This window comes from Heterodontus francisci, chromosome 13 (assembly GCF_036365525.1).
Source record: "Heterodontus francisci isolate sHetFra1 chromosome 13, sHetFra1.hap1, whole genome shotgun sequence".
Taxonomy (NCBI): Eukaryota; Metazoa; Chordata; class Chondrichthyes; order Heterodontiformes; family Heterodontidae; genus Heterodontus; species Heterodontus francisci.
This window is the reverse complement of record NC_090383.1, coordinates 946,641-971,009: the sequence shown is the minus strand read 5'-3', so window position 1 is coordinate 971,009 and position 24,369 is coordinate 946,641. Positions and strand designations below refer to the sequence as shown.

The window sequence follows — 24,369 nt, the reverse complement described above, 5'->3', positions numbered from 1 at the left end:
ATTCACAAGGATGTTGCCTGGTTTGGAGGGCTTGAGTTATAAAGAGAGATTGGATAGGCTGGGTCTGTTTTCCCTGGAGTGAAGGAGGCTGAGAGGGGACATGATAGAGGTATATAAAATTATGAGAGGCATAGATAGGGTAGATAGCCAGAGTCTGTTTCCCATGGTAGGGGTGAGTAAAACTAGAGGGCATAGATTTAAGGTGAGAGGGAGGAGGTTTAAAGGGGATCAAAGGGGTAAATTTTTCACACAAAAAATAGTGGGTAAATGGAATGAGCTGCCTGAGGAGGTGGTGGAGGCAGGAACAGTAGCGACATTTGAGGCATCTGGACAGGTACTTGAATGAGCAAGGTATAGAGAGATATGGAGTTAATGCAGGCAGGTGGGATTAGTATAGATAGGCATTATGGTCGGCATGGACGTGGTGGGCCGAAGGGCCTGTTTCTATGCTGTACGACTCTATAATGTGTTTATTCATTAATTGTATTGATTAAAAATAAATAAAGCTTTACTATAGTGTCTATTTCCCTAGCATGTAAAAAAGTTAGAGAGTCATAAAGAGATACAGTACTGAAACGGGCCCTTCGGCCCACTGAGACTGTGTTGATCATCAACCACCCATTTATACTAATCCTACATTAATCCCATATTCCCTACCACATCCCCACCATTCTCCTACCTACACTAGGAGCAATTTACAATGGCCAATTTACCTATCAACCTGCAAGTCTGTGGCTGTGGGAGGAAACTGGAGCACCCGGCGGAAACCCACGCTGTGGTGCTAACCACTGCACCACTGTGCTGCCCCATTATATCAAAGTATATACTACTTACAAATACTTTTATATGTTTTAAGTTTAAAATGTACACTGTTCAATTATCCAGAACTACAATATTTGAAAAAATATATTATTTTTAAATAACACAAAAATATTTACAGGAAGTGAGCAAATGGCAATCTTAATGTTAAAGTACACAAACAAGAAATGCTGGAAATACTCAACAGGTCTGGCAGCATCTGTGGAGAGAGAAGCAGAGTTAACGTTTCAGGTCAGTGACCCTTCCTCAGAACTGGCAAATATTAGAAATGTAAAAGATTTTAAGCAAGTAAAGCGGGGGTAGGGCAAGAGATTACAAAGGAGAAGGTGTTGATAGGACAAGATCACAGAATTGCTGACCAGAAGGTCATGGAGCAAAGGCAAACGGTGTGCTGAAAGACAAAGCATTAGTACAGAGAGGGTGTGAATGGACAGAAAACTGAACAGCCCCAAGCACAAACATGAAAAAAACAGTGGGTAGGCATCTGCAGTATTTTGCTTTTATTTTAATGTTAAAGTATATGTTTTACCGGTTGAGGAATTCTGTTAGAATGTGGGCCTGAATAGCATCTGGATGGATGCATTAAATTTAACAGAAACATTTACGGCGCAGTAAGAAGCAATTTGGGCTGAATGATCTGAGAATGATCCTGTGCTTTATAACACAAGCCTCCTTTCACATGCCACTTAATGACAGCAGAGGGCGGCAGAGGGCAATGGAGGCAGCAGTGGCTGGGACAATACTGTGGCTACAAGAGCAGGTCAGAGGCTAGGAATCCTGCGGTGAGTAACTCACCTCCTGACTCCCCAAAGCCTGTCCACCATCTACAAGGCACAAGTCAGGAGTGTGATGGAATACTCTCCACTTGCCTGGTTGGGTGCAGCTCCAACAACACTCAAGAAGCTCGACACCAACCAGGAGAAAGCAGCCCGCTTGACTGGCACCCCATCCACAAACATTCACTCCCTCCACCACTGACGCACAGTGGCAGCAGCGTGTACCATCTACAAGATGCACTGCAGCAACTCACCAAAGCTCCTTTAACAACACCTTTCAAACCCGCAGATGCATGGGAACACCACTACCTGCAAGTTCCCCTCCAAGTCCAACACCATCCTGACTTGGAACTATATCGCTGCTCCTTCACTGTAACTGGGTCAAAATCCTGGAACTCCCTTCCTAACAGCACTGTGGGTGTACCTACCCCACATGGACTGCAGCGGTTCAAGAAGGCAGCTCACCACCATCTTCTCAAGGGCAATTAGTAATGTTGCCAGTGACTGCCATACCCCATGAAAGAATAAAAAGAAGAGGACTGTAGCACTCTTTCAGGACTGCGTTAATTTTTATGTTTAAGTCTTGGAGTAGGACCTAAACTCAGAACATTAGTGTTTTAGGAGTAAGAGTGCTCCTAACTGAGCCACAACTAATAATGTTCTGGTGCATGATAGAATATTCACCACTTGCTCCAATGATACAACTTCAACCACCTTCAAGGAACTTGAGACCTCTGGAACAGAACTTGATGGGTAGCCCTGCTGCTAAAGTAATTATCCACCCCTTCCATCACTGGCGTACCATGATGCACAGTAGCAACTTGCCATGGTTACTTCAACAGCACCTCCCTTCCCTGAGACCAGGACAGCTGAGAAATACAAGAGCACCAATGTTGTGGAACACCATCACCTGCAAGTTTTCTTCCAAGTCACACACCATCCTGACTTGGAACTATATCGCCATTTCTTCACTGTCACTGGGGCAAAGTCCTGGAGCTCGTTTCCTAACAGTCCCATCGGGAAGGACTTTTTCAGTACAAGAGTGAAGAGGTGGTAGAGGCAGGAACCTTCACAACATTTAAGAAGTAGTTAGATGAGCACTTGAAACGCCAGAGCATACAAGGCTACGGGCCAAGTGCTGGAAAATGGGATTAGAATAGATAGGTGCTTGATGGTCGGCACGGACACGATGGGCCGAAGGGCCTGTTTCTGTGCTGTATGGCTCTAAGACTCTAAGTCCATCTAATGTGACAAGGCTGTCCCCTATCTCGTAGCTCAGAATAAACACCAAACTCTCCAATTCCTTATGTTTTGCTTCTCTTATTAGTTTATCCTCAAGTTTCTTGGCAGCCACTAAAACTTCACGGTCTTGAGGATTTCTGCTTCTACTTCCAGTCCGAGACTGCCCTCTAGTCTTCGTTTCATTGTAGAATCTTTTCAAATTATGGCCTCTATTAGCACCGTGTTGTCTTTCTGGGCTACTGTTATAAGATCTCCCTCGCGCACTATTGGACACTCTCCAGTAAATGATTGTTTCCTGACGCAAGAGTCACTTCCAGACCCATTATTGGAACTTGCACTGCGCTTTCGTACCCTCCACAATTTCGCCCCATTCTGCCAGTCCATGGATTTTGCTTCCTGGCCATAATCTTGAACATTCAACCAATATTTAAACATGCCTTTAGATTTTCCTGTACATCCCACAATTGTTACATCTCTCCATTTATTAAACCCCTCTGGAATATATGTCACCCGAGTACCGACTCGGGGCAATTGGCCTTTGGATGCGATAGCTCTTGACTGAGCATCATGATCACTCACATTAATATCCAATCCTTGATCTACCATATTCAGTGCCTCAGGACCTTCATCACAAAACAGGTGAGCATTCGAGGTACAAGGTGCCTCTTTTCCCTCTATCAGCTGCTTGATCCTGAGATTTTGTATAAAACCCCGATTAACTGTAGCAAATATGAATGAGAGGAGGTAGCAGCATGTTGGTATTGTCACAGGGCCAGGAATCCAGGGTTTTGCTCTGTGGACATGGATTCAAATCATGCCAAGGCAGAAGGTGAAATTTGAATTTAATTAATAAATCTGGAATTAAAAGCTAGTCCAATGATAGTGGATGCATTGCTTTTAATTTTCCAAAATTCCCTAGATTCTGGAAAGGTCCCATCAGATTGGAAAATAGTCCATGTAACTCTGCTATTCAAGAAAGGAGGGAGACAGAAAGCAGGAAACTACAGACCGGTTAGCTTAACCTCTGTCATAGGGAAAATGCTGGAACCTATTATTAAGGAGGTTATAGCAGGTCATTTGGAAAATCTCAATGCAATAAGGCAGAGTCAACATGGTTTTGTGAAAGGGAAATTGTGTTTGACCCATTTATTAGAGTTCTTTAAGAGAGTAACAAACAACATGGATAAAGAGGAACCTGTGGATGTGGTGTACTTGGATTTCCAGGAGGCATTTGACAAGGTGCCACATCAAAGGTTACTGAACAAAATAAGAGTTCATGGTATAGAGGGTAACATATTAGCAGGGATAGAAGATTGGTTAGCTAACAGGATACAGGGAGTAGGCATAAATGGGTCACTTTCAGATTGACAAGCTGTAACTAGTGGAATGCCACAGGGCTCAGTGCTGGGGCCTTAACTATTTACAATCTGTATCGATGAAGGGACAGAATTTATGGTTGCTAAATTTGCTGATGACACAAAGATAGGTAGGAGAGTAAGTTGTGAAGAAGACATGAGTCTGCAAAGCGATATAGATAGGTTAAGTGAGTGGGCAAAGATTTAGCAGATGGAGTATAATGTGGGAAACTGTGAACTTGCCATTTTGGCTGGAAAAATGGAAAAACAACATATTATTTAAATGGAGAGGGATTGCAGAACTCTGAGACACAGAGAATCTGGGTGTCCTAGTACACAAAACACAAAAAGTTAGTATGCAGGTACAGCACATGATTAAGAAGGCAAATGCAATGTTGCCATTTATTGCAAGGGGAATAGAATATAAAAGAAGAGATATAAGCAAAATGCTGCAGATGCTGGAAATCTGAAATAAAAACAAGAAATGGAGGACTCAATGTTTACTGGATTTCAAAATGGTGCAGATACTGGAGGCAGGCATAAGTACAATGAAAGAGTTAAAGACAGGAGGGATGAGGATGAAAGCACCTTTAGTAGGTCTGACTATTACGGTAGAAGACAGAATTGTAACAGCAATCATAGGTGAATGAATCCCAGAAATGCCCAAGGAACCATTAATAGGTGCTTCAGGTGTGACTCGAAGTATCATTATGCTATGAACTGCCCAAAGCGGAGGGGCAGAGTCCTTGAAATAACACATGACACAGCAAATTCTGAGGCAGAAGAGGAAGATACTGATGAATGAATTGTATTAGTTACAAGGAGTTTTAGTCCTGTGATGAATGTGTTAGTTGCGGATACATTCAACGGTGCTGTATTAGATAGTGTTTACACATTGACAGTATGTGGAACAGATTGGATACAATGTTATCTGGATTCACTCAGTAGTGAGGATCGATGCTGAAGGTTAAGGAGTATAAAAGTACTACCAGCTTTAGTAAAAGCAAAATACTGCGGATGCCGGAAATATGAAATACATTAGGATTAGTAGAAAAGTAGTATTGGGAAAATGAATGAGATTGAAAGTTGACAAATCCCCAGGACCTGATGATCTTCATGTAGAGCGTTGAAAGAGATAGCTAAAGAGATAGTGGATGATTTGGTGATCATCTTTCAAAATTCTATATATTTTACAATGGTACCTGCAGATTGGAAGGTTGCAAATGTAACCCTACTGTTCAAAAAAGGAGGGAGAGAGAAAACAGGGAACTACAGACCTGTTAGCCTAACATCGGTAGTAGGGAAAATACTAGAATCTACTATAAGAACAAAGAACAGTACAGCACAGGAACAGGCCATTCGGCTCTCCAAGCCTGCGCCGATCTTGATGCCTGCCTAAACTAACACCTTCTGCACTTCCGGGGCCCATATCCCTCTATTCCCTTCCTATTCATATATTTGTCAAGATGTCTCTTAAACGTCGCTATCGTATCTGCTTCCACCACCTCCCCTGGCAGCAAGTTCCAGGCACTCACCACCCTCTGTGTAAAAAAACTTGCCTCGCACATCCCCTCTAAACTTTGCCCCTCGCACCTTAAACCTATGTCCCCTAGTAACTGACTCTTCCACCCTGGGAAAAAGCTTCTGACTATCCACTCTGTCCATGCCGCTCATAACATTTTGTAAACCTCTATCATGTCGCCCCTCCACCTCCGTCGTTCCAGTGAAAACAATCCGAGTTTTTCCAACCTCTCCTCATAGCTAATGCCCTCCACCAGGCAACATCCTGGTAAACCTCCTCTGTGCCCTTTCCAAAGCCTCCACGTCCTTCTGGTAGTGTGGCAACCAGAATTGCACGCAGTATTCTAAGTGTGGCCGAACTAAGGTTCTGTACAGCTGCAACATGACGTGCCAATTTTTATACTCTATGCCCCGACCGATGAAGGCAAGCATGCTGTATGCCTTCTTGACTACCTTATCCACCTGCATTGCTACTTTCAGTGACCTGTGGACCTGTACGCCCAGATCTCACTGCCTGTCAATACTCCTAAGTGTTCTGCCATTTACTGTATACCTCCCACCTGCATTAGACCTTCCAAAATGCATTACCTCACATTTGTCCGGATTAAACTCCATCTGCCATTTATCCGCCCAAGTCTCCAACCGATCTATATCCTGCTGTATCCTCTGACAATCCTCATCATTATCGGCAACTCCACCAACCTTTGTGTCGTCCGCAAACTTACTAATCAGACCAGCTACATTTTCCTCCAAATCATTTATATATACTACAAACAGCAAAGGTCCCAGCACTGATCCCTGCGGAACACCACTAGTCACTACCATTCAGAAAAACACCCATCTACTGTCAATGTCCCGTTGCAACCTACAACAGCCCTCCACACTATCCACAACTCCAGCAACCTTTGTGTCATCGGAAAACTTACTAACCCAGCCTTCCACTTCCTCATCCAAGTCATTTATAAAAATCACAAAGAGCAGAGGTCCCAGAACAGATCCCTGCGGAATATCACTGGTCACCGAGCTCCAGGCTGAATACTTTCCATCTACTACCACCCTCTGTCTTCTATGGGCCAGCGAATTCTGTATCCAGACAGCCAAATTTCTCTGTATCCCATGCCTCCTTACTTTCTGAATGAGCCTACCATGGGGAACCTTATCAAACGCCTTGCTAAAATCCATATACACCACATCCACTGCTCTTCCTTCATCAATGTGTTTTGTCACATCCTCAAAGAATTCAGTCAGGCTTGTGAGGCATGACCTGCCCCTCACAAAGCCATGCTGACTATCTCTAATCAAACTTTGTTTTTCCAAATAATCATAAATCCTGTCTCTCAGAATCCTCTCCAATAATTTGCCCACCACCGATGTAAGACTGACTGGTCTGTAATTCCAAGGGTTATCCCTATTCCCTTTCTTGAACAAGGGAATAACATTTGCCACCCTCCAATCATCTGGTACTACTCCAATGGACAGTGAGGACGCAAAGATCATCGCCAAAGGCGCGGCAATCTCTTCCCTCGCTTCCCGTAATATCCTTGGGTATATCCCGTCTGGCCCCGGGGACTTATCTATCCTCATGTCTTTCAAAATTTCCAGCACATCCTCCTTCTTAACATCAACCTGTTCGAGCATATCAGCCTGTTTCACGCTGTCCTCACAAACGTCCAGGTCCCTCTCACTAGTGAATACTGAAGCAAAGTATTCATTAAGGACCTCCCCTACCTCCTCCGACTCCAGGCACAAGTTCCCTCCACTATCCCTGATCGGCCCTACCCTCACTCTGGCCATCCTCTTGTTCCTCGCATAAGTGTAGAACACCTTGGGATTTTCCTTAATCCTACACGCCAAGACTTTTTCATGTCCCCTTCTAGCTCTCCTAAGTCCATTCTTCAGTTCCTTCCTGGCTACCTTGTAACCCTCTAGAGCCCTGTCTGATCCTTGCTTCCTCAACCTTAAGTAAGCTTCCTTCTTCCTCTTGACTAGCTGTTCCACATCTCTTGTCATCCAAGGTTCCTTCACTCTACCATCCCTTCCTTGCCTTTGACAAACTTGTTAGAGTTTTTTGAGGCTGTTACTAGCAGAGTGGATAAGGGGGGACCAGTGGATGTGGTGTATTTGGACTTTCAGAAGGCTTTTGATGAAGTCCCACATAGGAGGTTACTAAGCAAAATTAAAGCACATGGGATTGGGGGTAATATACAAGCATGGATTGAGGATTGGGTAACAGACAGAAAACAGAGAGTAGGAATAAGTGGGTCATTCTCAGGTTGGCAGGCTGTGACCAGTGGGGTAAAGCAAGGATCGGTGCTTGGGTCCCAGCCGTTCACAATTTATATCAATGATTGGGATGTGGGGACCAAATGTAATATTTCCAAGTTTGAGGATGACACAAAACTTGGTGGGAATGTGAGTTGTGAGGAGGATGCAAAAAGGCTTCAAGGGGATTTGGACAGGCAGACTGAGTGGGAAAGAACATGGCAGATGGAATATAATGTGGATAACTGTGAGGATATCCACTTTGGTAGGAGGAACAGAGGTGCAGAGTGTTTCTTAAATGGTGAGAGTTTGGAAAGTGTTGATGTCCAAAGGGACCTAGGTGTTCTTGTTCATAAGTCAGTGAAAGCTAGCATTCGGATGCAGCAAGTAATTAGGAAGTGTGACAAGTACTTTCCTTTTTTTGTTAAATTACAAGGATTTGTGTTTTAAAACTGAAAAAGATTCCATAGATGCTGGAACTTTGGGTTTTTTAAAAAAGAGGTCATCAGAAGGTCTTTTGGACTGAGCTTGTAAATAAGCTCTTACTGGAAGGCACCTGTCTTCAGATAATTACCCAGTCGGGTTTTTTTTGACTCGGGGAAAGATGTTGACAAAGAATGACAGGTCAAGATTTATAGGGGTCAGGAGACTTGACTCCTGAAATGTTTTTGGTTTTGCTTTGGGCAGTGAGTGGGGATATGGACAGTGTTAAAAAAAAGACAGTCAAAGAATCAAACTGCCAAGGACAAGCCCCAACTCAGCCTGTTCCAGCTCTTTGAAAGCCTGGCCGTTTTTCCATCTCTTTAAGAAGCTCTGAGAAGCAAGTGTAAGAAACTGCCTGAAACCCCTGTTGCTGCATTTTTCCTAGAAAGTCTGCCCAAACTGATCTCCACATCACCAGACAAGAACTATTCTAGGAAGATCTCAGTGATAGCCATCTATGCGTATTTGGGATGTCAAACCAAAACAAAGGACATCTGACATCTTTCCATATCTTCTCTTTTTTCTTCAAGAATTAGCAAGTATCTGGCCCAAGAATTCTTTTCTCTGTTTTTTTGTCATAGAGCTCTACAGAGTAAATCTCTTTATTTTTTCTGTTAACCGGTATGTATGTGTATGGTAAAAAGGGAACTTTTATATTTCAATCTGTGTGTTACTGGTTTGCTTCATTACTGGTTATATCTTGTTTTATAGTAAACTGATAATTTTGTTGTTTATTAATGAAACCTGATTGGTGTATTTTATTCTGGGATAAAAGTAGAGTCTATGATTGACCATATCGGTAACTGGGAAAATTTAATTATATGTTGTGACCTGTGGAGAAGTGGAACTAGAAAAACAGTGCACTCTTCCTGCCTTGGCCGTAACATATAATAGGGGGCTCTTTGCGGGATAACCCAACGCCGACGACGTGCAATTGTAAGTGGGGTAATAATAATTGAAAAGAAGAAAAGTGAAAAAAAAACAGGTTTCTTGTACAGTAGGTTAAAGTTTACTCTTTATCAGTTGCTGCAGCCTTTCTGGGGAAGGAGGTTGTATCCCTGAGTGATTTGAGAAACTTAACCAATGTTAAACTAAAGGATTTCATAATATCATGGAGTCATTTGCGGCACGGAAGGAGGCCATTCAGCCCATCGAGTCCATGCCGGCTCTCCATGGAGCTATGCAGTCAGTTTATATCCACCATCCTTTGTCTATACAGAAGTGGCAGCATGCAACTGTACTTCAAGTTGGAGTCCAGTCAAACTGAATCATATAGTAGATGCAACCTCTTTATCCCTCATGTGCACAAATACACAGTCTCCACCAAGTCCTTTAAGCATTTTATGAAATCAAAGCAGTTTCAAAACTAGCTTGGAAAAATAAACTTTGCAGCATGGTTTCATTTGGCTATGCATGAAATCTTAATAGCTATAAAATAAAACCTGCTGGTCTGGGATATTCCTTTTACTACAGGGCTATTTTAATAGTTCAAAGAACAAATATGATACACTTTTAAAAATTTCATCAGGCAGAGTATAGCAGATGGGAGTATCAGCTTTTGGGTGAAGACTACAGCTCACCATTTTACACGCCGTAATAAACTCATAGAGCAATGTTGAGAAAAAAAAACAGGAACAAGAAATAAATTAAGAAACTCATACGAACAATTTAATAACAAAAATGAGAAAACTTCCAACAATTCCTTTATATAGTTATTTTTCTTCAATACATAGCAGTCAGCCTGGAATGTGAGCTCCCCCACCTTCAAAGTCTGGTGATCAAAAGTCTATTGTGGGTTGAATGTGTCAGGGAATGGCTGCTTTGTCCTTCCAAACACCGTCTGTTAATATGCAAATGACTTTTCCAGCCACGGCTGATCTGTTTAACAAGTCCTTTCTTCACTCCAGTAACAGTTTAAAATCAATGTTCATGACAAAATTAATGTACCTCATTCTTGGCAGGTGGGGGCTTAGCATGACAGTTTGTAAATGCTAAAAGGATGTTGTGAGCAATGAAATCGGCAAGAGTTTGCCATGTTGAAGCAGTTTCACACCAGAGATCAAACAGTGAGCTGCACAGAGAGGTATTACCCCAGAAGAAGATCGGACGCAGACTGAAGTCGGTGGAGTCACTTCAGGTGAGTTGTGTCTGCGTGGCTCTGGGCTCAGGCTGCAGAGCTGGGATTGGCTGCTGGTTGGGACACGTTGGCATGACTCTGACAATGTAAGGGCAGCAAAATGTCATATCCCGGGGCTATTGATATATTTTCAAACTTCCAGAGAGCAGCAAGTTATTACATCCAAAACAATGGATCTTTGAGAATGGGTAACAAGTTTGTGATTGCAACAAAGGCTTAGGATGTCATCATAAACTGGGCAAGTACAGATCTTGATCAAATTACAGCCTCCAACAACTATCATGTTTTATTTTATGTCTATATTAATAAAAGCCTTTGTTCATTAGCAACTCTTGTCTTGTTTTTCCTCACCAACTCTCTCCCCAACCCTTGGGGTGTTGTCTATATCCTGGGGGCACCCTTCCAGTAGCATCTGAGCATTTAATTAGAAGAAAGGAAGCTCTTCTTTACCTGGGGAGTCGCGACCCTTAGAAAGAGTTGCCAGCTGGAGCAGTGAGTGTTCAAAATGGAGCTCCTGCAAGTGGAGGGCATCGGCAGAAATAAAGGGTAAGTGAGTCAATGGGAGGGATGTTTGGAGGATAGGTGAGTCAATAGAGGAGTTACGGAGGATTGATGAGTCAGTGGGGGGATGTTTGGAGGATAGGTGAGTCAATGGGGGGATGTTTTGAGGATAGATGAGTCAATGGGAGGGATGTTTGGAGGATAGGTGAGTCAATGGGAGGGATGTTTGGAGGATAGGTGAGTCAATGGGAGAGATGTTTTGAGGATAGATGAGTCAATGGGAGGGATGTTTGGAGGATAGGTGAGTCAATGGGGGGATGTTTGGAGGATAGGTGAGTCAATGGGAGAGATGTTTGGAGGATAGGTGAGTCAATGGGAGAGATGTTTTGAGGATAGATGAGTCAATGGGAGGGATGTTTGGAGGATAGGTGAGTCAATGGGAGGGATGTTTGGAGGATAGGTGAGTCAACAGAGGAGTTATGGAGGATAGGTGAGTCAATTGGGTGATGTTTGGAGGGTAGGTGAGACAATGGGAGGGATGTTTGGAGGGTAGGTGAGTTGATGAGGAATGTTTGGAGGGTGGGTGAGTCAATGGGGGGATCTTTGGAGGATAGGTGAATCGATGGGGTGTGTTTGGAGGGTAGGTAAGTCGATGGAGAAGTTATGGAGTTAGGTGAGGGGATAGGGTGGGGTTATAGAGGGTAGGTAAGTCGATGGAGGGGTTATGGAATTAAGTGAATGGATAGGGTGGGGTTTTGGAGGGTAGGTGGATTGACCAGGAGACCAATTAGACTACCCAGCTGTTCTCTAAATACTGTAGTAATATGGTCAACCAATTGACCAATGGATTGTTCAGATGATTACCTTCCCTTATCTTTCCTTCCCTTCCTCCCTTCACAGAATCGTCAACATCCATCCAAACAGGGAGATGGGGCCTTGGTTCCTCCGGGAGTTGCACTGATTTCCTGATGAAGTCATTAAGAAGATTAGGAAAACCTCCCAAAAGATTTTTTGGGTCTTCAAATCTGCTGCTGCAGTGAGAGGTTTCTACATAAACAGCCAGCCCTCACATATGAATGATGGGCACTTGCGTGAGATAGCAGAGGGTGCCTGGCATCTGTAGAACAGTTCCTCAGAAAGGAGTCAACACCATCAGAAGAGGAGGAGCCAGTGTAAAAGGGACTTATGAACATCAGTAGTGTGAATGCATGGTCATCTCCTGCTTGAACTGAATGAAATCTATTTCAGGCACTCACAACAAACCCTCTCCCCTCACTGGAAGATGTTGACTCCTCACTGGGGAGCTGTTCCACAGGTGCTGGGCACCCTCTAGTATCTCACGCAAGTGCCCATTACCTGTGTGTGTGAGTTGACAGTGAGAGTCAACATGCAACAACTTGATCGGTTTCCTTACAGCCAATGCAATCCTGTCACCTACACAAAGGGAGGAGGCTATAGATTAAAAACAAGAAACCAAATTTCTCTGGGATTCTTCCCTACCCAATCTATAAGAGCTGCCCTCAATTGAATTCCCCAGGTGGTGATCAGCTAACTCAATGCTTGACCCATATGGTTCAGTTACTCACTCAACAAACTGCTTGGGCCATTGGGGAACAATGGTCAGCCCTTTTTAATTGAAGTTATACTTAAGCTTAATTTTAAAAAGTGAGCATGAGTCTGATGTGTATGATTGGAAACCGAATACATGGAGCATTAAATGAAATATTCTGCAGGGGTTTGCAGTCTGTCTGGTTTTCTTATTTATGACCGATATCTGGCAGGGTCGAGTGGCCTTTGATCCTGTTCCAGGTAGGTTTTGAGTAAAATGGCTGTAACCAATTCTAGAGCTTCAGGCCAGGAAGTGCGTAACACCTCACAGTGGAGCCACTCTTCATGCTGCCGTCACAATGTGACCGGGTGTGACAATCCACCTCTACAACTCCCATGTTCCTGTGGTGGATGTACTCACCTTCTTCGCCAGGTACATCGAGGTGGCCGGCAGCAGTCTGATGTCAAGGACCCCTTTGGGATTTGGACCAGCAAGCGGCAGGTCAAGGCAACCTTGAAGGTCGGCGACATTGGAGCCATTATTCATCCTCCCTCCAGCTTTGCTGTCGGGGAAGTCGAAGCTTCTTGGTCTACGCTGGGCAGCCCAGAGTTTGTTACACCTGCAGCAAATCTGGTCACGTGGCAGCTAATTGCAGCACAGTCGTCTGCAAGAACTGCAAGAAGGAAGGCCATCAGACCAAGGACTGTAAGCAGAGTAAGTGCTGCAACCTGTGCGGTGAGGCAGGCCACCTCGACAAAACCTGCCCAAACGCTGTCTCAGCTATGCTCAGGCGGCAAGGTCCAAGGAAAGGCCGGGAGAAGGAATGGTGAATGTGTCTGGTGCTGGAAAGGAGACAATCAATCCTCCCCGCAGCGAGGAAAGTCTACCTGAGAAAGAGAAGAAAGGGGAGGCAGCTGTAACCAGCGACCCAGCACCTACCCCGTGCCCGGAAACCCCTCCTTCACAGACAATCAATGGAGGAGGAGGCAGCAGATGGACAAACTGGTCAGTGGCAAGTGATACAAAGGAAAACCACAAAGAAGAAGCTTCCAAAAAAGGAACAGGTCACCACCCAAACCAGAGGCAAGAGGCGGTTACCGTCTGAGACAGACTACAGCGGCTCCTGCTCAATGGACGAGGAAGGGCCGGAAAGACGGCCCCGCAACAGAAGTGGCAGAACTCAAAGGAGCTGGAAGAGCAAGCCCCCCAGCCCCCGGGCACTGGAAGCTGTGATGGGCCCAGCGGCCCCAACCCCAAAGCACCAAACCCAGTGAGATGCCAAGCGCACCCCAGCTCCGGGACACCGAGAGCAACAAGGCGTCTGGCGCACTCCAGCTCCATGAAGCCGGGAGCAGTGATATCTTCGAGGAGGGTCAGAGGGGAAAGACACCACCAGCAAAGGATAGCCCAAACCTTGCTGCCTACAAGACCCCCCTGATGTCACCCCAGCGGAACAAAACCTCCATGAGTAACCAGGAGGGGTTTCTGAGCCCAACGAATGTGAAACAGCTTGTGTACACTATGGGTATGCAGGAACATACCCAAGGACTGGGACTAGCAAGGACAAATGGTGTGGGATGCTCCACCCAACTTTAAAATGGGTATAAAGATTGCTTTGATTAATGTGCATAGCATTAAATCCACTACGGGATGTGTTTCCACATTAGGTCACCTCGCCAAAGTCAAAGCCCGACCTGCTGTTTCTGCAGGAGTGTAGAATCCCTCACCTCAGCACCTACAGGCAATGGTCACTATGGTGGTCCCACAGGCCATCGATCTGGTCAGGGGATAATGATTTTGGTTCTTCGGGCCTGGGTATTCTGCTGCGGGGAGGTAACTTCACCATCTCTGAAGTTAAGGAGGTGGTGGGCGGTCGCCTCCTCGTAGCAGATGTAATGTACAATAATGCTCCGCTCCAGTTGATCAATATGTACACCCCGGTACAATGCAGCGAGTGGCTGACCGTCTTCCAGTAGCTCCCACTGCTGCTGGCGACGTCCAGGCCGGTCATCCTAGGCGGTGACTTCAACTGCATCATCGATGCAGCTGGACGATCTGGCAGAGACGACAGCAAACTGGACGCTACATCCAGATTCCTAATGGAAACAGTAAAAGATGCCAAACTGCACGACGTCTTCAGCAAACCTGCAGACGGAGCGCAGCGTAGATACACATGGTCAAGATCGGACGGGTCTGCCCGTTCCAGGATTGACTTCCTGTTTGTGTCCTGTGCTTTCACGGTCAGATCCACCGACGTCAAGCCGGTGTTCTTCTCACCACTGCCTCTTACTGGCCGACTGTCACTTACAGGATGACCAGTGGGTTGGCAGGGGGACATGGAAGCTGAATGTTACACTGCTGACCCCAGAGAACATTGAGGAACTCAAAAGGGATTACAAAGGTTAGAGAAATGTAAAACCCCTCTTTGAGTCTCCAGTTCTCTGGTGGGAGGCGATCAAGGAGAACATCAAGAGGTTCTTTATCTTCAAAGGTGTTCAGAGGGCAAGAGAGAGACAGAGGGAAATGTCCCGACTCCAGAAAAGAATGCAAAATCTGCTCCAGCTGCAGTCGATGGGGGTCGAGGTCAAGGAGGATCTCCATGAGGTGAAGAACCAGCAGGCCTCGCTCTTTGCCACGGTGGCCTCCAAGATCATCTTCCGGTCCAGAGTCCGCTCCATCGAGTAGGATGAGACGTACTCGCGTTACTTCTTCCAAAAGGTACACAGAGAGAGCTCTGTTATCAGCAGCCTGAAGGAAGAGGATGGCTCGGTAACATCTTCGCAATCCGACATACTAAGGATCAGCAAATCCTTTTATGCTGGGCTGTACGACGTGCAGCCCATGGACAGCAGATTCTCCCAGTCCTTCCTGTCATCTATCAGAGGTCTTAGATGACAGCAGGAGGGAGGGACTGGACAAGCCGCTAACTCTGGATGAGTGACAAAGGCAGTCAGGTCCTTCGAGACGAGTAAAACTCCCGGAAGCGATGGCTTACCAGTTGAGCTGTATTCCGCTCTGTCGGACTGGGTCGGCCCAGACCTGCTGGAAGTATACGAGAGTATGCTCCTGGACGGCAGCATGTCAGGATCCATGAGGAAAGGCATCATCACCCTCATCTATAAGCAGAAGGGGGAGAGGGCAGAAATCAGAAATTGGCGGCTCATCTCACTGCTTAATGTAGACAACAAGATTCTGTCAAAGTCATCGGCAGTCGGGTCAAGTCTGCTCTGGAGTTGGTGATCCACCCTGATCAGACCTGCACTGTACCCAGCAGGAAGATCTCTGATAGTCTCGTGCTACTCAGGGATACGATCGCCTACGTACGGGACAGGAGGGTGGACACCTGCATCATCAGCTTGGACCAAGAGAAGGCTTTTGACAGGATATCGCACACCTACATGATGGATGTGCTGTCCAAAATGGGGTTTGGGGAGGGAATCTGCAATTGGATCAAATTGCTGTGCACAAACATCAGTCTCAATCAATGGGTGGGGATCAGAATGTTTCCTGATCCAATCTGGAGTCAGACAGGGCTGTCCTGTCTCCCCGGTCTTGTTTGTTTTCTGTATTGAACCCTTTGCTGAGTCCATTAGGAAGGATGCAAGCAAAAGAGGGGTGACAATCCCAGGTCGTGGAGGCACTCCGGTTAAAACCTCCCTGTACATGGATGACGTCGCCGTCTTCTGCTTGGATCTGCTGTCCGTTTGCAGACTGATGAGCATCTGTGACCAGTTCGAACTGGCCTCGGGAGCCAAAGTAAATCGCGGCAAGAGTGAGGCCATGTTCTTTGGGAACTGAGCTGACCGATCCTTTGTCCCCCTTCATCGTCAGGTCAGACTACCTGAAGGTGCTGGGGATATGGGTCAAAAGGGCCGGGACATGTGCCAAAACCTGGAAGGAGTGAGTAGCCATAGTACACCATAAACTGACCATGTGGGAGCAGCGTTCCCTCTCCATTGTGGGTAAGAACCTGGTCATGTTGTTGCTCTATGTGGCGCAAGTCTGGCCCATACCCCACTCTTGTGCCGTGGCGGTCACCCAAGCCATTTTCTGCTTTATCTGGAGATGCAAAATGGATCGGGTCCGGAGGGACAAGATGTTCAAACCTTTGGATAAAGGCGGGAAAAATGTACCCAACGTTGCCCTCATCCTGATGAGCACCTTCATGTGCGCCTGCATCTAGCTGTGTGTAGAGCCCCTGTAGGATCGGAAACCCAACCTCCTCCCACAACTGTGCTTTAAAACTGGACTTGCGGAGTAGGGAGAAGGAACCCCAACCCCCACGGACAATAGTACTGTGAATGAGAGCCAAACCTCAACGCAAAGCACACAGAGGCAAGCTGCATTCCGATGAGTCAAGTTCAAACATTCCAACATGACAACAGAACTGATACTGTTAAAGTAAAAGCAAAATACTGCGGATGCTGGAAATCTGAAATAAAAACAAGAAATGCTGGAACCACTCAGCAGGTCTGGCAGCATCTGTGAACAGAGAAGCAGAGTTAACGTTTCAGGTCAGTGACCCTTCTTCGGAACTGACAAATATTAGAAAAGTCACAGGTTATAAGCAAGTGAGGTGGGGGTGGGGCAAGAGATAACAAAGGAGAAGGTGTAGATTGGACAAGGCCACATAGCTGACCAAAAGGTCATGGAGCAAAGGCAAACAATATGTTAATGGCGTGTTGAAAGACAAAGCATTAGTACAGATAAGGTGTTAACGGACTGAATATTGAACAGCAGCAAGTGCAAACCTGAAAAAATAACAGTGGGTAAGCAAACTGAACAAACTAAGGTGAAAGGACCACTAAGGACCACTACCAAACGCATCTTCCCCTGTCAGCATTCCGAAGGGATCGTTCCCTCCGCGACACCCTGGTTCACTCCTCCATTACCCCCACCACCTCGTCCCCGTCCCATGGCACCTTCCCCTGCAATCGCAGGAGGTGTAATACCTGCCCATTTACCTCCTCTCTCCTCACTATCCCAGGCCCCAAACATTCCTTTCAGGTGAAGCAGCGATTTACTTGTACTTCTTTCAATGTAGTATACTGTATTCGCTGCTCACAATGTGGTCTCCTCTATATTGGGGAAACCAAGCACAGACTGGGTGACCGCTTTGCGGAACATCTCCGCTCAGTCCGCAAGCAGGAGCCTGAGCTTCCGGTTGCTTGCCATTTCAACACTCCCCCCTGCTCTCATGCTCACATCTCTGTCCTGGGATTGCTGCAGTGTTCCAGTGAACATCAACGCAAGCTCGAGGAACAGCATCTCATCTACCGATTAGGCACACTACAGCCTGCCGGACTGAACATTGAGTTCAATAATTTCAGAGCATGACAGCCCCCCATTTTACTTTCATTTTTAGTTTTTTCTTTTTTACATTTTTTACAATCTTTTTTTTGCATTTATTTCATTTCACCTTAGTTTGTTCAGTTTGCTTACCCACTGTTTTTTTCAGGTTGTTCTTCTTCAGGTTTGCACTTGCTGATGTTCAATATTCAGTATATTCACACCTAATCTGTACTAATGCTTTGTCTTTCAACACACCATTAACATATTGTTTGCCTTTGCTCCGTGACCTTTTGGTCAGCTATGTGGCCTGGTCCAATCTGCACCTTCTCCTTTGTTATCTCTTGCCCCACCCCCACCTCACTTGCTTATAACCTGTGACTTTTCTAATATTTGTCAGTTCCGAAGAAGGGTCACTGACCCGAAACGTTAACTCTGCTTCTCTGTTCACTGATGCTGCCAGACCTGCTAAGTGGTTCCAGCATTTCTTGTTGATACTGTTAAAGGACTGGAATTTGGGACATTATCATAACAGTGACACAGGATAACTTCCATCATGTTAAGTAATTGGCGAGCCATTGTTCCAACTAACCGGCCCCAGAGCACAGCATTCACTCCTGTCAAGACAGCAGAGAAATCTTTTTCATGTATATCAGCTCTGGAGTCTGGAATACCTCACCTTGGTGGAGTTCATTGTTCTCAGTCATGGAAATAACATCAGCACTAAATGGATCTGTCTGGACCAGGCAGGTAACAGAGGAAAGAGATTAAAAGGTGCTAAGTGCTGACCATCCAGCAGGATGACTTCAGGATATGTGTTCATGATATTTCGATAAGGTTCGTCATAAAAAGGACAAGATCGAAGGGTTTGGCACTGCAGTTATGTGAAGAAGGATGGGGACTGGTCAACTTGACTCAGGACCTACAATCAACACCGGGACCGACCGGCCATGTGGGTGATTGTACGTGTTTTCAGCCAAATCATAGTGATCTTGGTCTGAAGGTTTTGGGACAAAAGCGTAGTGTTTTTGCCTGAAATTTGTAAGTTTGAGCCAAGTTGTAGTGACTTTGTTTTGGGTAACTGGGAACAGCGGTCAAATCACTGAAGGGTTCAGCTGGGAATTGGGGTGTCAATTTTAAATTACTGCAGGAGGCTTTGTACTGAGACAGTTTTGTTTCTGTTTCAACTAACCATTGAGGTGTCTGTATTAGGGATATTATTAGATTCAATAAAACAACAATTCATGGTTAAGCCAAACCCTGTGTCGTGTGCAATTTTGTTCTTGTAATTCCTAAAGTCCATGAACAGTAGTAAGGGGGTACGGCAACGGAACCTCTTACACCCCAGTACACAACCACCAAATGTCACTACGTGCTGAGGTTCTATCTGTCCCCGGTGTTGCGAAGGATGGGTCTGGTCACGTTGCCTTGGAATGCTCCATCCAGTTGGACCGTGCCGTACCACCTATCCTTCGTGGGAAAGTTTGTGCAGAAAAACACCTTTGACCACCAATCCATCAGGCAGTGGTCTGCACGGAATGTCCTCTAGGCCCTACGGGAAAAGGAGATGGTGGATCCTGCCGGATGGTTCCCCGAGCAGACTGCCAAAGTCATTTGGCAGAATGCCTCATCACCAGAACTTTCAAACAAGCACCAAGACATAAGTAGTGAGAAGGGCCCTCCCCCTCAGATCCTTCCTGCATGCCCTGAATCTCGCCACCTCCACATGCTGCCCCTGAGGTGGTTGTGGTGGGGAAGAGATGGTTGCCCATCTCCTTCTGGAATGTGCTTTTGCAAAGCAGGTGTGGAAAGAGATGCAGTGGTTTTTGTCGAGGTTCATCCCAAGCAGCTCTGTAACACAGGAGTCTGTGCTCTACGGGCTGTTCCCAGGGACACACACCGAGATAAACATCAACTGTTGCTGGAGGACTATCAATTCAGTGAAAGACGCCCTTTGGTCTGCCCAAAACTTGCTGGTCTTCCAGCGCAGAGTTGTTCACGACCAAGAGTAGTAGGGGCATGGAACGCCCTGCCTGCAACAGTAGTAGACTCGCCAACTTTAAGGGCATTTAAGTGGTCATTGGATAGACATATGGATGTAAATGGAATAGTGTAGGTCAGATGATCGGCGCAACATCGAGGGCCGAAGGGCCTGTACTGCGCTGTAATTTTCTAATATTCTAATATTCTAAAGTGTTGCAGACTGGCACATTCCAAGGTCCAGGACTACGTGCTGAGAGACGCGCTAAAGCTTGGGGCAGCCACAGCAAAGGCTCAATGGGGAAAGACCACTGTGTAAGGTCCTCCTGCCATGGTGAACTGAGGGGCTGGACCCATGGGAAACCCCTTGGGCTGTATACACCAAATATGGGTTTGCTATAAAATGTACATGGCATGTAAAATGGAATGGAAGGGTTGTGAGGCAACTGTATCGAAGAAAACTGATTTCTTTTGCACTTCCTGAAATGTCAACTTGGTGCTGTTTTAAACTGTTTTCTAATGTATTTTTTTACAGATTATTATGAATAAAATATATATTTGGGAAAAAAAAGTGACCAATAGGATCTTGGGCATCCTGTGTATACTGTGACTCGGGTGGGTTGTGAAATGAACTTGCTTAGCTCCCTGCCCAATGCTCCAATTCACTCTCCCAGCGTGTGAAGCCTTGCACCATGGATGCTAACCCATGAACTCTGCCACATGTCCTTTTATGGAAGCCTGTGATCAGATTAAAGGAGAAACTGTAAACGGCAGAAATCTGAGGTAAAAATGCTGGAATGTGGCTAGTATTGGAAAAGGCAAAACATGAAAGAAAGACTTCCATTTATATAGCGTTTTTCATGACTATCAGATGTCTCAAAGCGCTTTACAGCCAATGAAGTACTTTTGAAGTGTAGTCACTGTTGAAATGTAGGAAATGCAGCAGCCAATTTGCACACAGCAAGATCCCACAAACAGCAATGTGATAATGACCAGATAATCTGTTTCTGAGATGTTGATTAAGGAATAAATATTGGCCAGGACAGCAGGGGTAACTCCCCTGATCTTCAAAAGAGTGACATGTGAAATTTTACATCCACCCTTGTTTTAACACCTCATCCAAAAGACAGCGCCTCCGACGGTGCAGCACTCCCCAAGTACTGTACTGTCAGCCTGGATTTTTGTGCTCAAGCGCTGGAGCGGGCTAGAACTTGGAGATGCAGGTGTAAGAGTGCTGCCAACTGAGTCGCAACTAACATTTTGCAGGTAATGCTTCAGGATAAGAGCCATCATCAGAACTGATGAAGGGTCACAATCCGAAAGGTTAGCCCAACTTTTTTAATGTTAGATGCTGACCACTGCTGTGTACTTGTAGTATTTTCAGTTTTTATTTCTCTGGAGCATATTGTCAGTGTTGTGCTTATAAATGGACAATTCTTGTGATAAAAAGTTGTTGATTTATAAAGCCAGATAAACCTTGTTATTATACTTGTGTTGAAAAATACCCATACAAAGAAATGTAATTTTCCATGGTTTTAATCTCACAATGGCAACATGAATAAAAATAATTTTAGTTGATTGACTTAAGTAACAAAAATGTACCTGAAACTAGTTTGATTTTCTGTTGACAACTTACCACAAGTGCTATAAATAGAATAAATAACTCCATTTGTCATGAGACTGTGACCCACTCTGAGTTATGCGGTCAGCCTGACTTATGGAGACATTTATCATGTCATGTGACTGACCCTTGTTTGAGATGTTAACAAGTTCTGTTGGCTTAAGTGGTTAGAAAAAAAATTCCAAGGCACTGTTCAAAGAAAAACAAAACCAATGTTCTTCCCTCAAACAACAGCATAAAATCCACATTAACTTGTCACTCATTTCATCACAGTTGGTATGGGATTTTGCTGTGCACCGATTGGCTGTGCTGTATTATTCTATGCAGATATCACAATCCTGCTACTATCACCATTAGCTGATTGCTAAATGGCTTGAGGAAGTTTGCCATCTGTAGAAGGGCCTGTGTGCAATGTCTTTTAGAGTGGGAGGCCAGTTGCATAGCGGGCCCCACACTGTCTGTGTAGGGCATTTCCTGCTGTCAATGATTGGGTACGCCTGTATAATTGAGGACAAGGCCCTGCTGCAACCTTTTGTCTGCCTTTGCAACCACCAGCCGATATACTATTGAAGGATTTTGTTGTGGTAGGACTTATTGAATAGCAGCCCTTGCTTGCCGTGTTACAGGATGCTGTAAAGCAGGTTTACAGAATGATGTAGAGGCACCACTTTCTACGTAAACCCACCCTAAACACCTGCTGCTCTGGTCCATAACTGCTTATTCATCAGGAAAGGTCCTGCTTATTTTGCAGCTAGCTTCCATATCTGGAAGTTGTTTCAGCTATCCACCACCTGCCAACTCGCCCCAACAGATGGTTGATGTATTCGCCGAAGCCTACAAGAACATGGGACTTGCCCTGAATACCAGGAAGACCAAAGTCCTTTACCTATGCCAAATGTATCAAATCCAACGCCTTCAATTGAGATCCATGATGAAGTGCTGGAAAATGTGCCTCACTTCCCATATCTTGGAAGCTATCTATCCCAAAAAGCTAACATTGATGAAGAGGTACATTGCCGAATCCAATGTGCTAGCTCAGCCTACGGCAAGTTACATACTCAAATTTTCAAGAATCGTGATATCAGATCAAGACACTAAACTCAAAGTCTATTGGGCAGTGGTTTTCCCCATACTTCTCTATAGAATCATAGAAAGTTTAAGGCACAGAAGGATGCCACTTGGCCCATCATATCTGTGCCAGCCGAAAAACGATCCACCTATTCTAATCCCACTCTCCAGTATTTGGTCCGTAGCCCTGCAGCTTACAGCACTTGAGGTGCATATCCAGACTCCTTTTGAATGAGTTGAGGGTCTCTCCCTCAACTACCCTTTCAGACAGTGAGTTCCAGACCATCACCACCCTCTGGGTGAAAATGTTTTTTCTCATCTCCCCTCTAATTTTTCTACCAATCACTTTAAATCTATGCCCCCTTGTCACTGACCTCTCTGCTAAGGTGGGTAGACCCTTCACTTCCACTCTATCCAGGCCCCTCAAAAGTTTGTACATTTCAATCAGATCTTCCCTCAGCCTTCTCTGTTCCAAGGAGAACAACTCCAGCCTATCCAATCCTTGCTCATAGCTGCATTTTTCCAGTCCTGGCAACATCCTCATAACTCTCCTCTGTACCCTCTCTATTGCAATTACATATTTTCTGTAATGAGGTGACCAGAAATGCACACAGTACTCAAGTTTTGGCCTAACCAATGAGTTATACAGTTCCAGCATAACCTCCCTGCTCTTATATTCTATACCTCGGCTAATAAAGGAAAGGATTCCATATGCCTCCTTAACCACTTTATCGACCTGTCCTGCTACCTTCAGGGATCTGTGGGCATTCACTCCAAGGTCCCTTAATTCCTCTACACTTCTGAGTATTTTCCCATTAATTGTGTATTCCTTTGCATTGTTTGACCTCCCCAAATGCATCATCTCACACTTCTCCAAGTTGAATTCCATTTGCCACTTTTCTGCTCATTTGACCAGACCACCTATATCTTCCTGCAGCCTACAGCTATCCTCCTCACTATCTACCACATGGCTGATCTTTGTGTCGTCTGCAAACTTCTTGATCATGCCCCCTACATTTATGTCCAAATCGTTAATATACACCACAAAAAGCAGGGGACCTAGTACTGAACCTGTGGAAAGCCACTGGAAACAGCCCTCCAGTCGCAAAAACACCCGCCAACCCTTTGTTTCCTGCCACTGAGCCAATTTTGTATCCACCTTGCTGCATTTCCCTGGATCCCATGGGATTTTATTTTTTTAACCAGTCCGCCATGTGGGACCTTGTCAAAAGCCTTGCTAAAATCCATGTAGAGCACATCAACTGCACTACTCTCATCTATCTTCCTTGTTACTTCTTCAAAAAATTCGATCAAGTTGGTCAATCAAGATCTTCCCTTAACAAATCCATGCTGACTATCCTTGATTAACCTGTGCCTTTCTAAGTGACCATTTATCCTGTCTCTCAGAATAGATTGCAATAATTTGCCCATTACTGAGGTTAGACTGACTGGCCTGTAATTATTCAGTCTATCCTTCGCTCCCTTTTTAAACAGAGGTACAATGTTAGCAATTCTCCAATCTTCCGGCACCACACCTGTATCCAGTGAGGACTGGAAAATGATGGTCAGACCCTCTGCAATTTCCTCTCTTGCTTCTTTTAACAGCCTAGGATACATTTTATCTGGCCATGGTAATTTATCAACTTTCAAGGAGGCTAATCCCATTAATACTTCCTCTCTCCCTATGTTTATCACATTCAATACTTCATACTCCTCCTCCTTAACTACAATATCTGCATCATCCCCCTCTTTTGTGAAGACAGACG

General features: G+C 45.2%; 1 protein-coding gene across 1 annotated transcript in view; it reads left to right on the top strand.

Annotated features, from left to right (window-relative positions):
• LOC137376165 (utrophin-like) overlaps nt 1-24,369 on the top strand; it is a 904,611-nt gene that overhangs the window by 1,791 nt on the left and 878,451 nt on the right. The window contains exon 2 of the mRNA XM_068044198.1: nt 941-1,050. The gene's annotated coding sequence lies outside the window, so the exon portion shown is untranslated. The remainder of the gene's footprint in view (nt 1-940; nt 1,051-24,369) is intronic.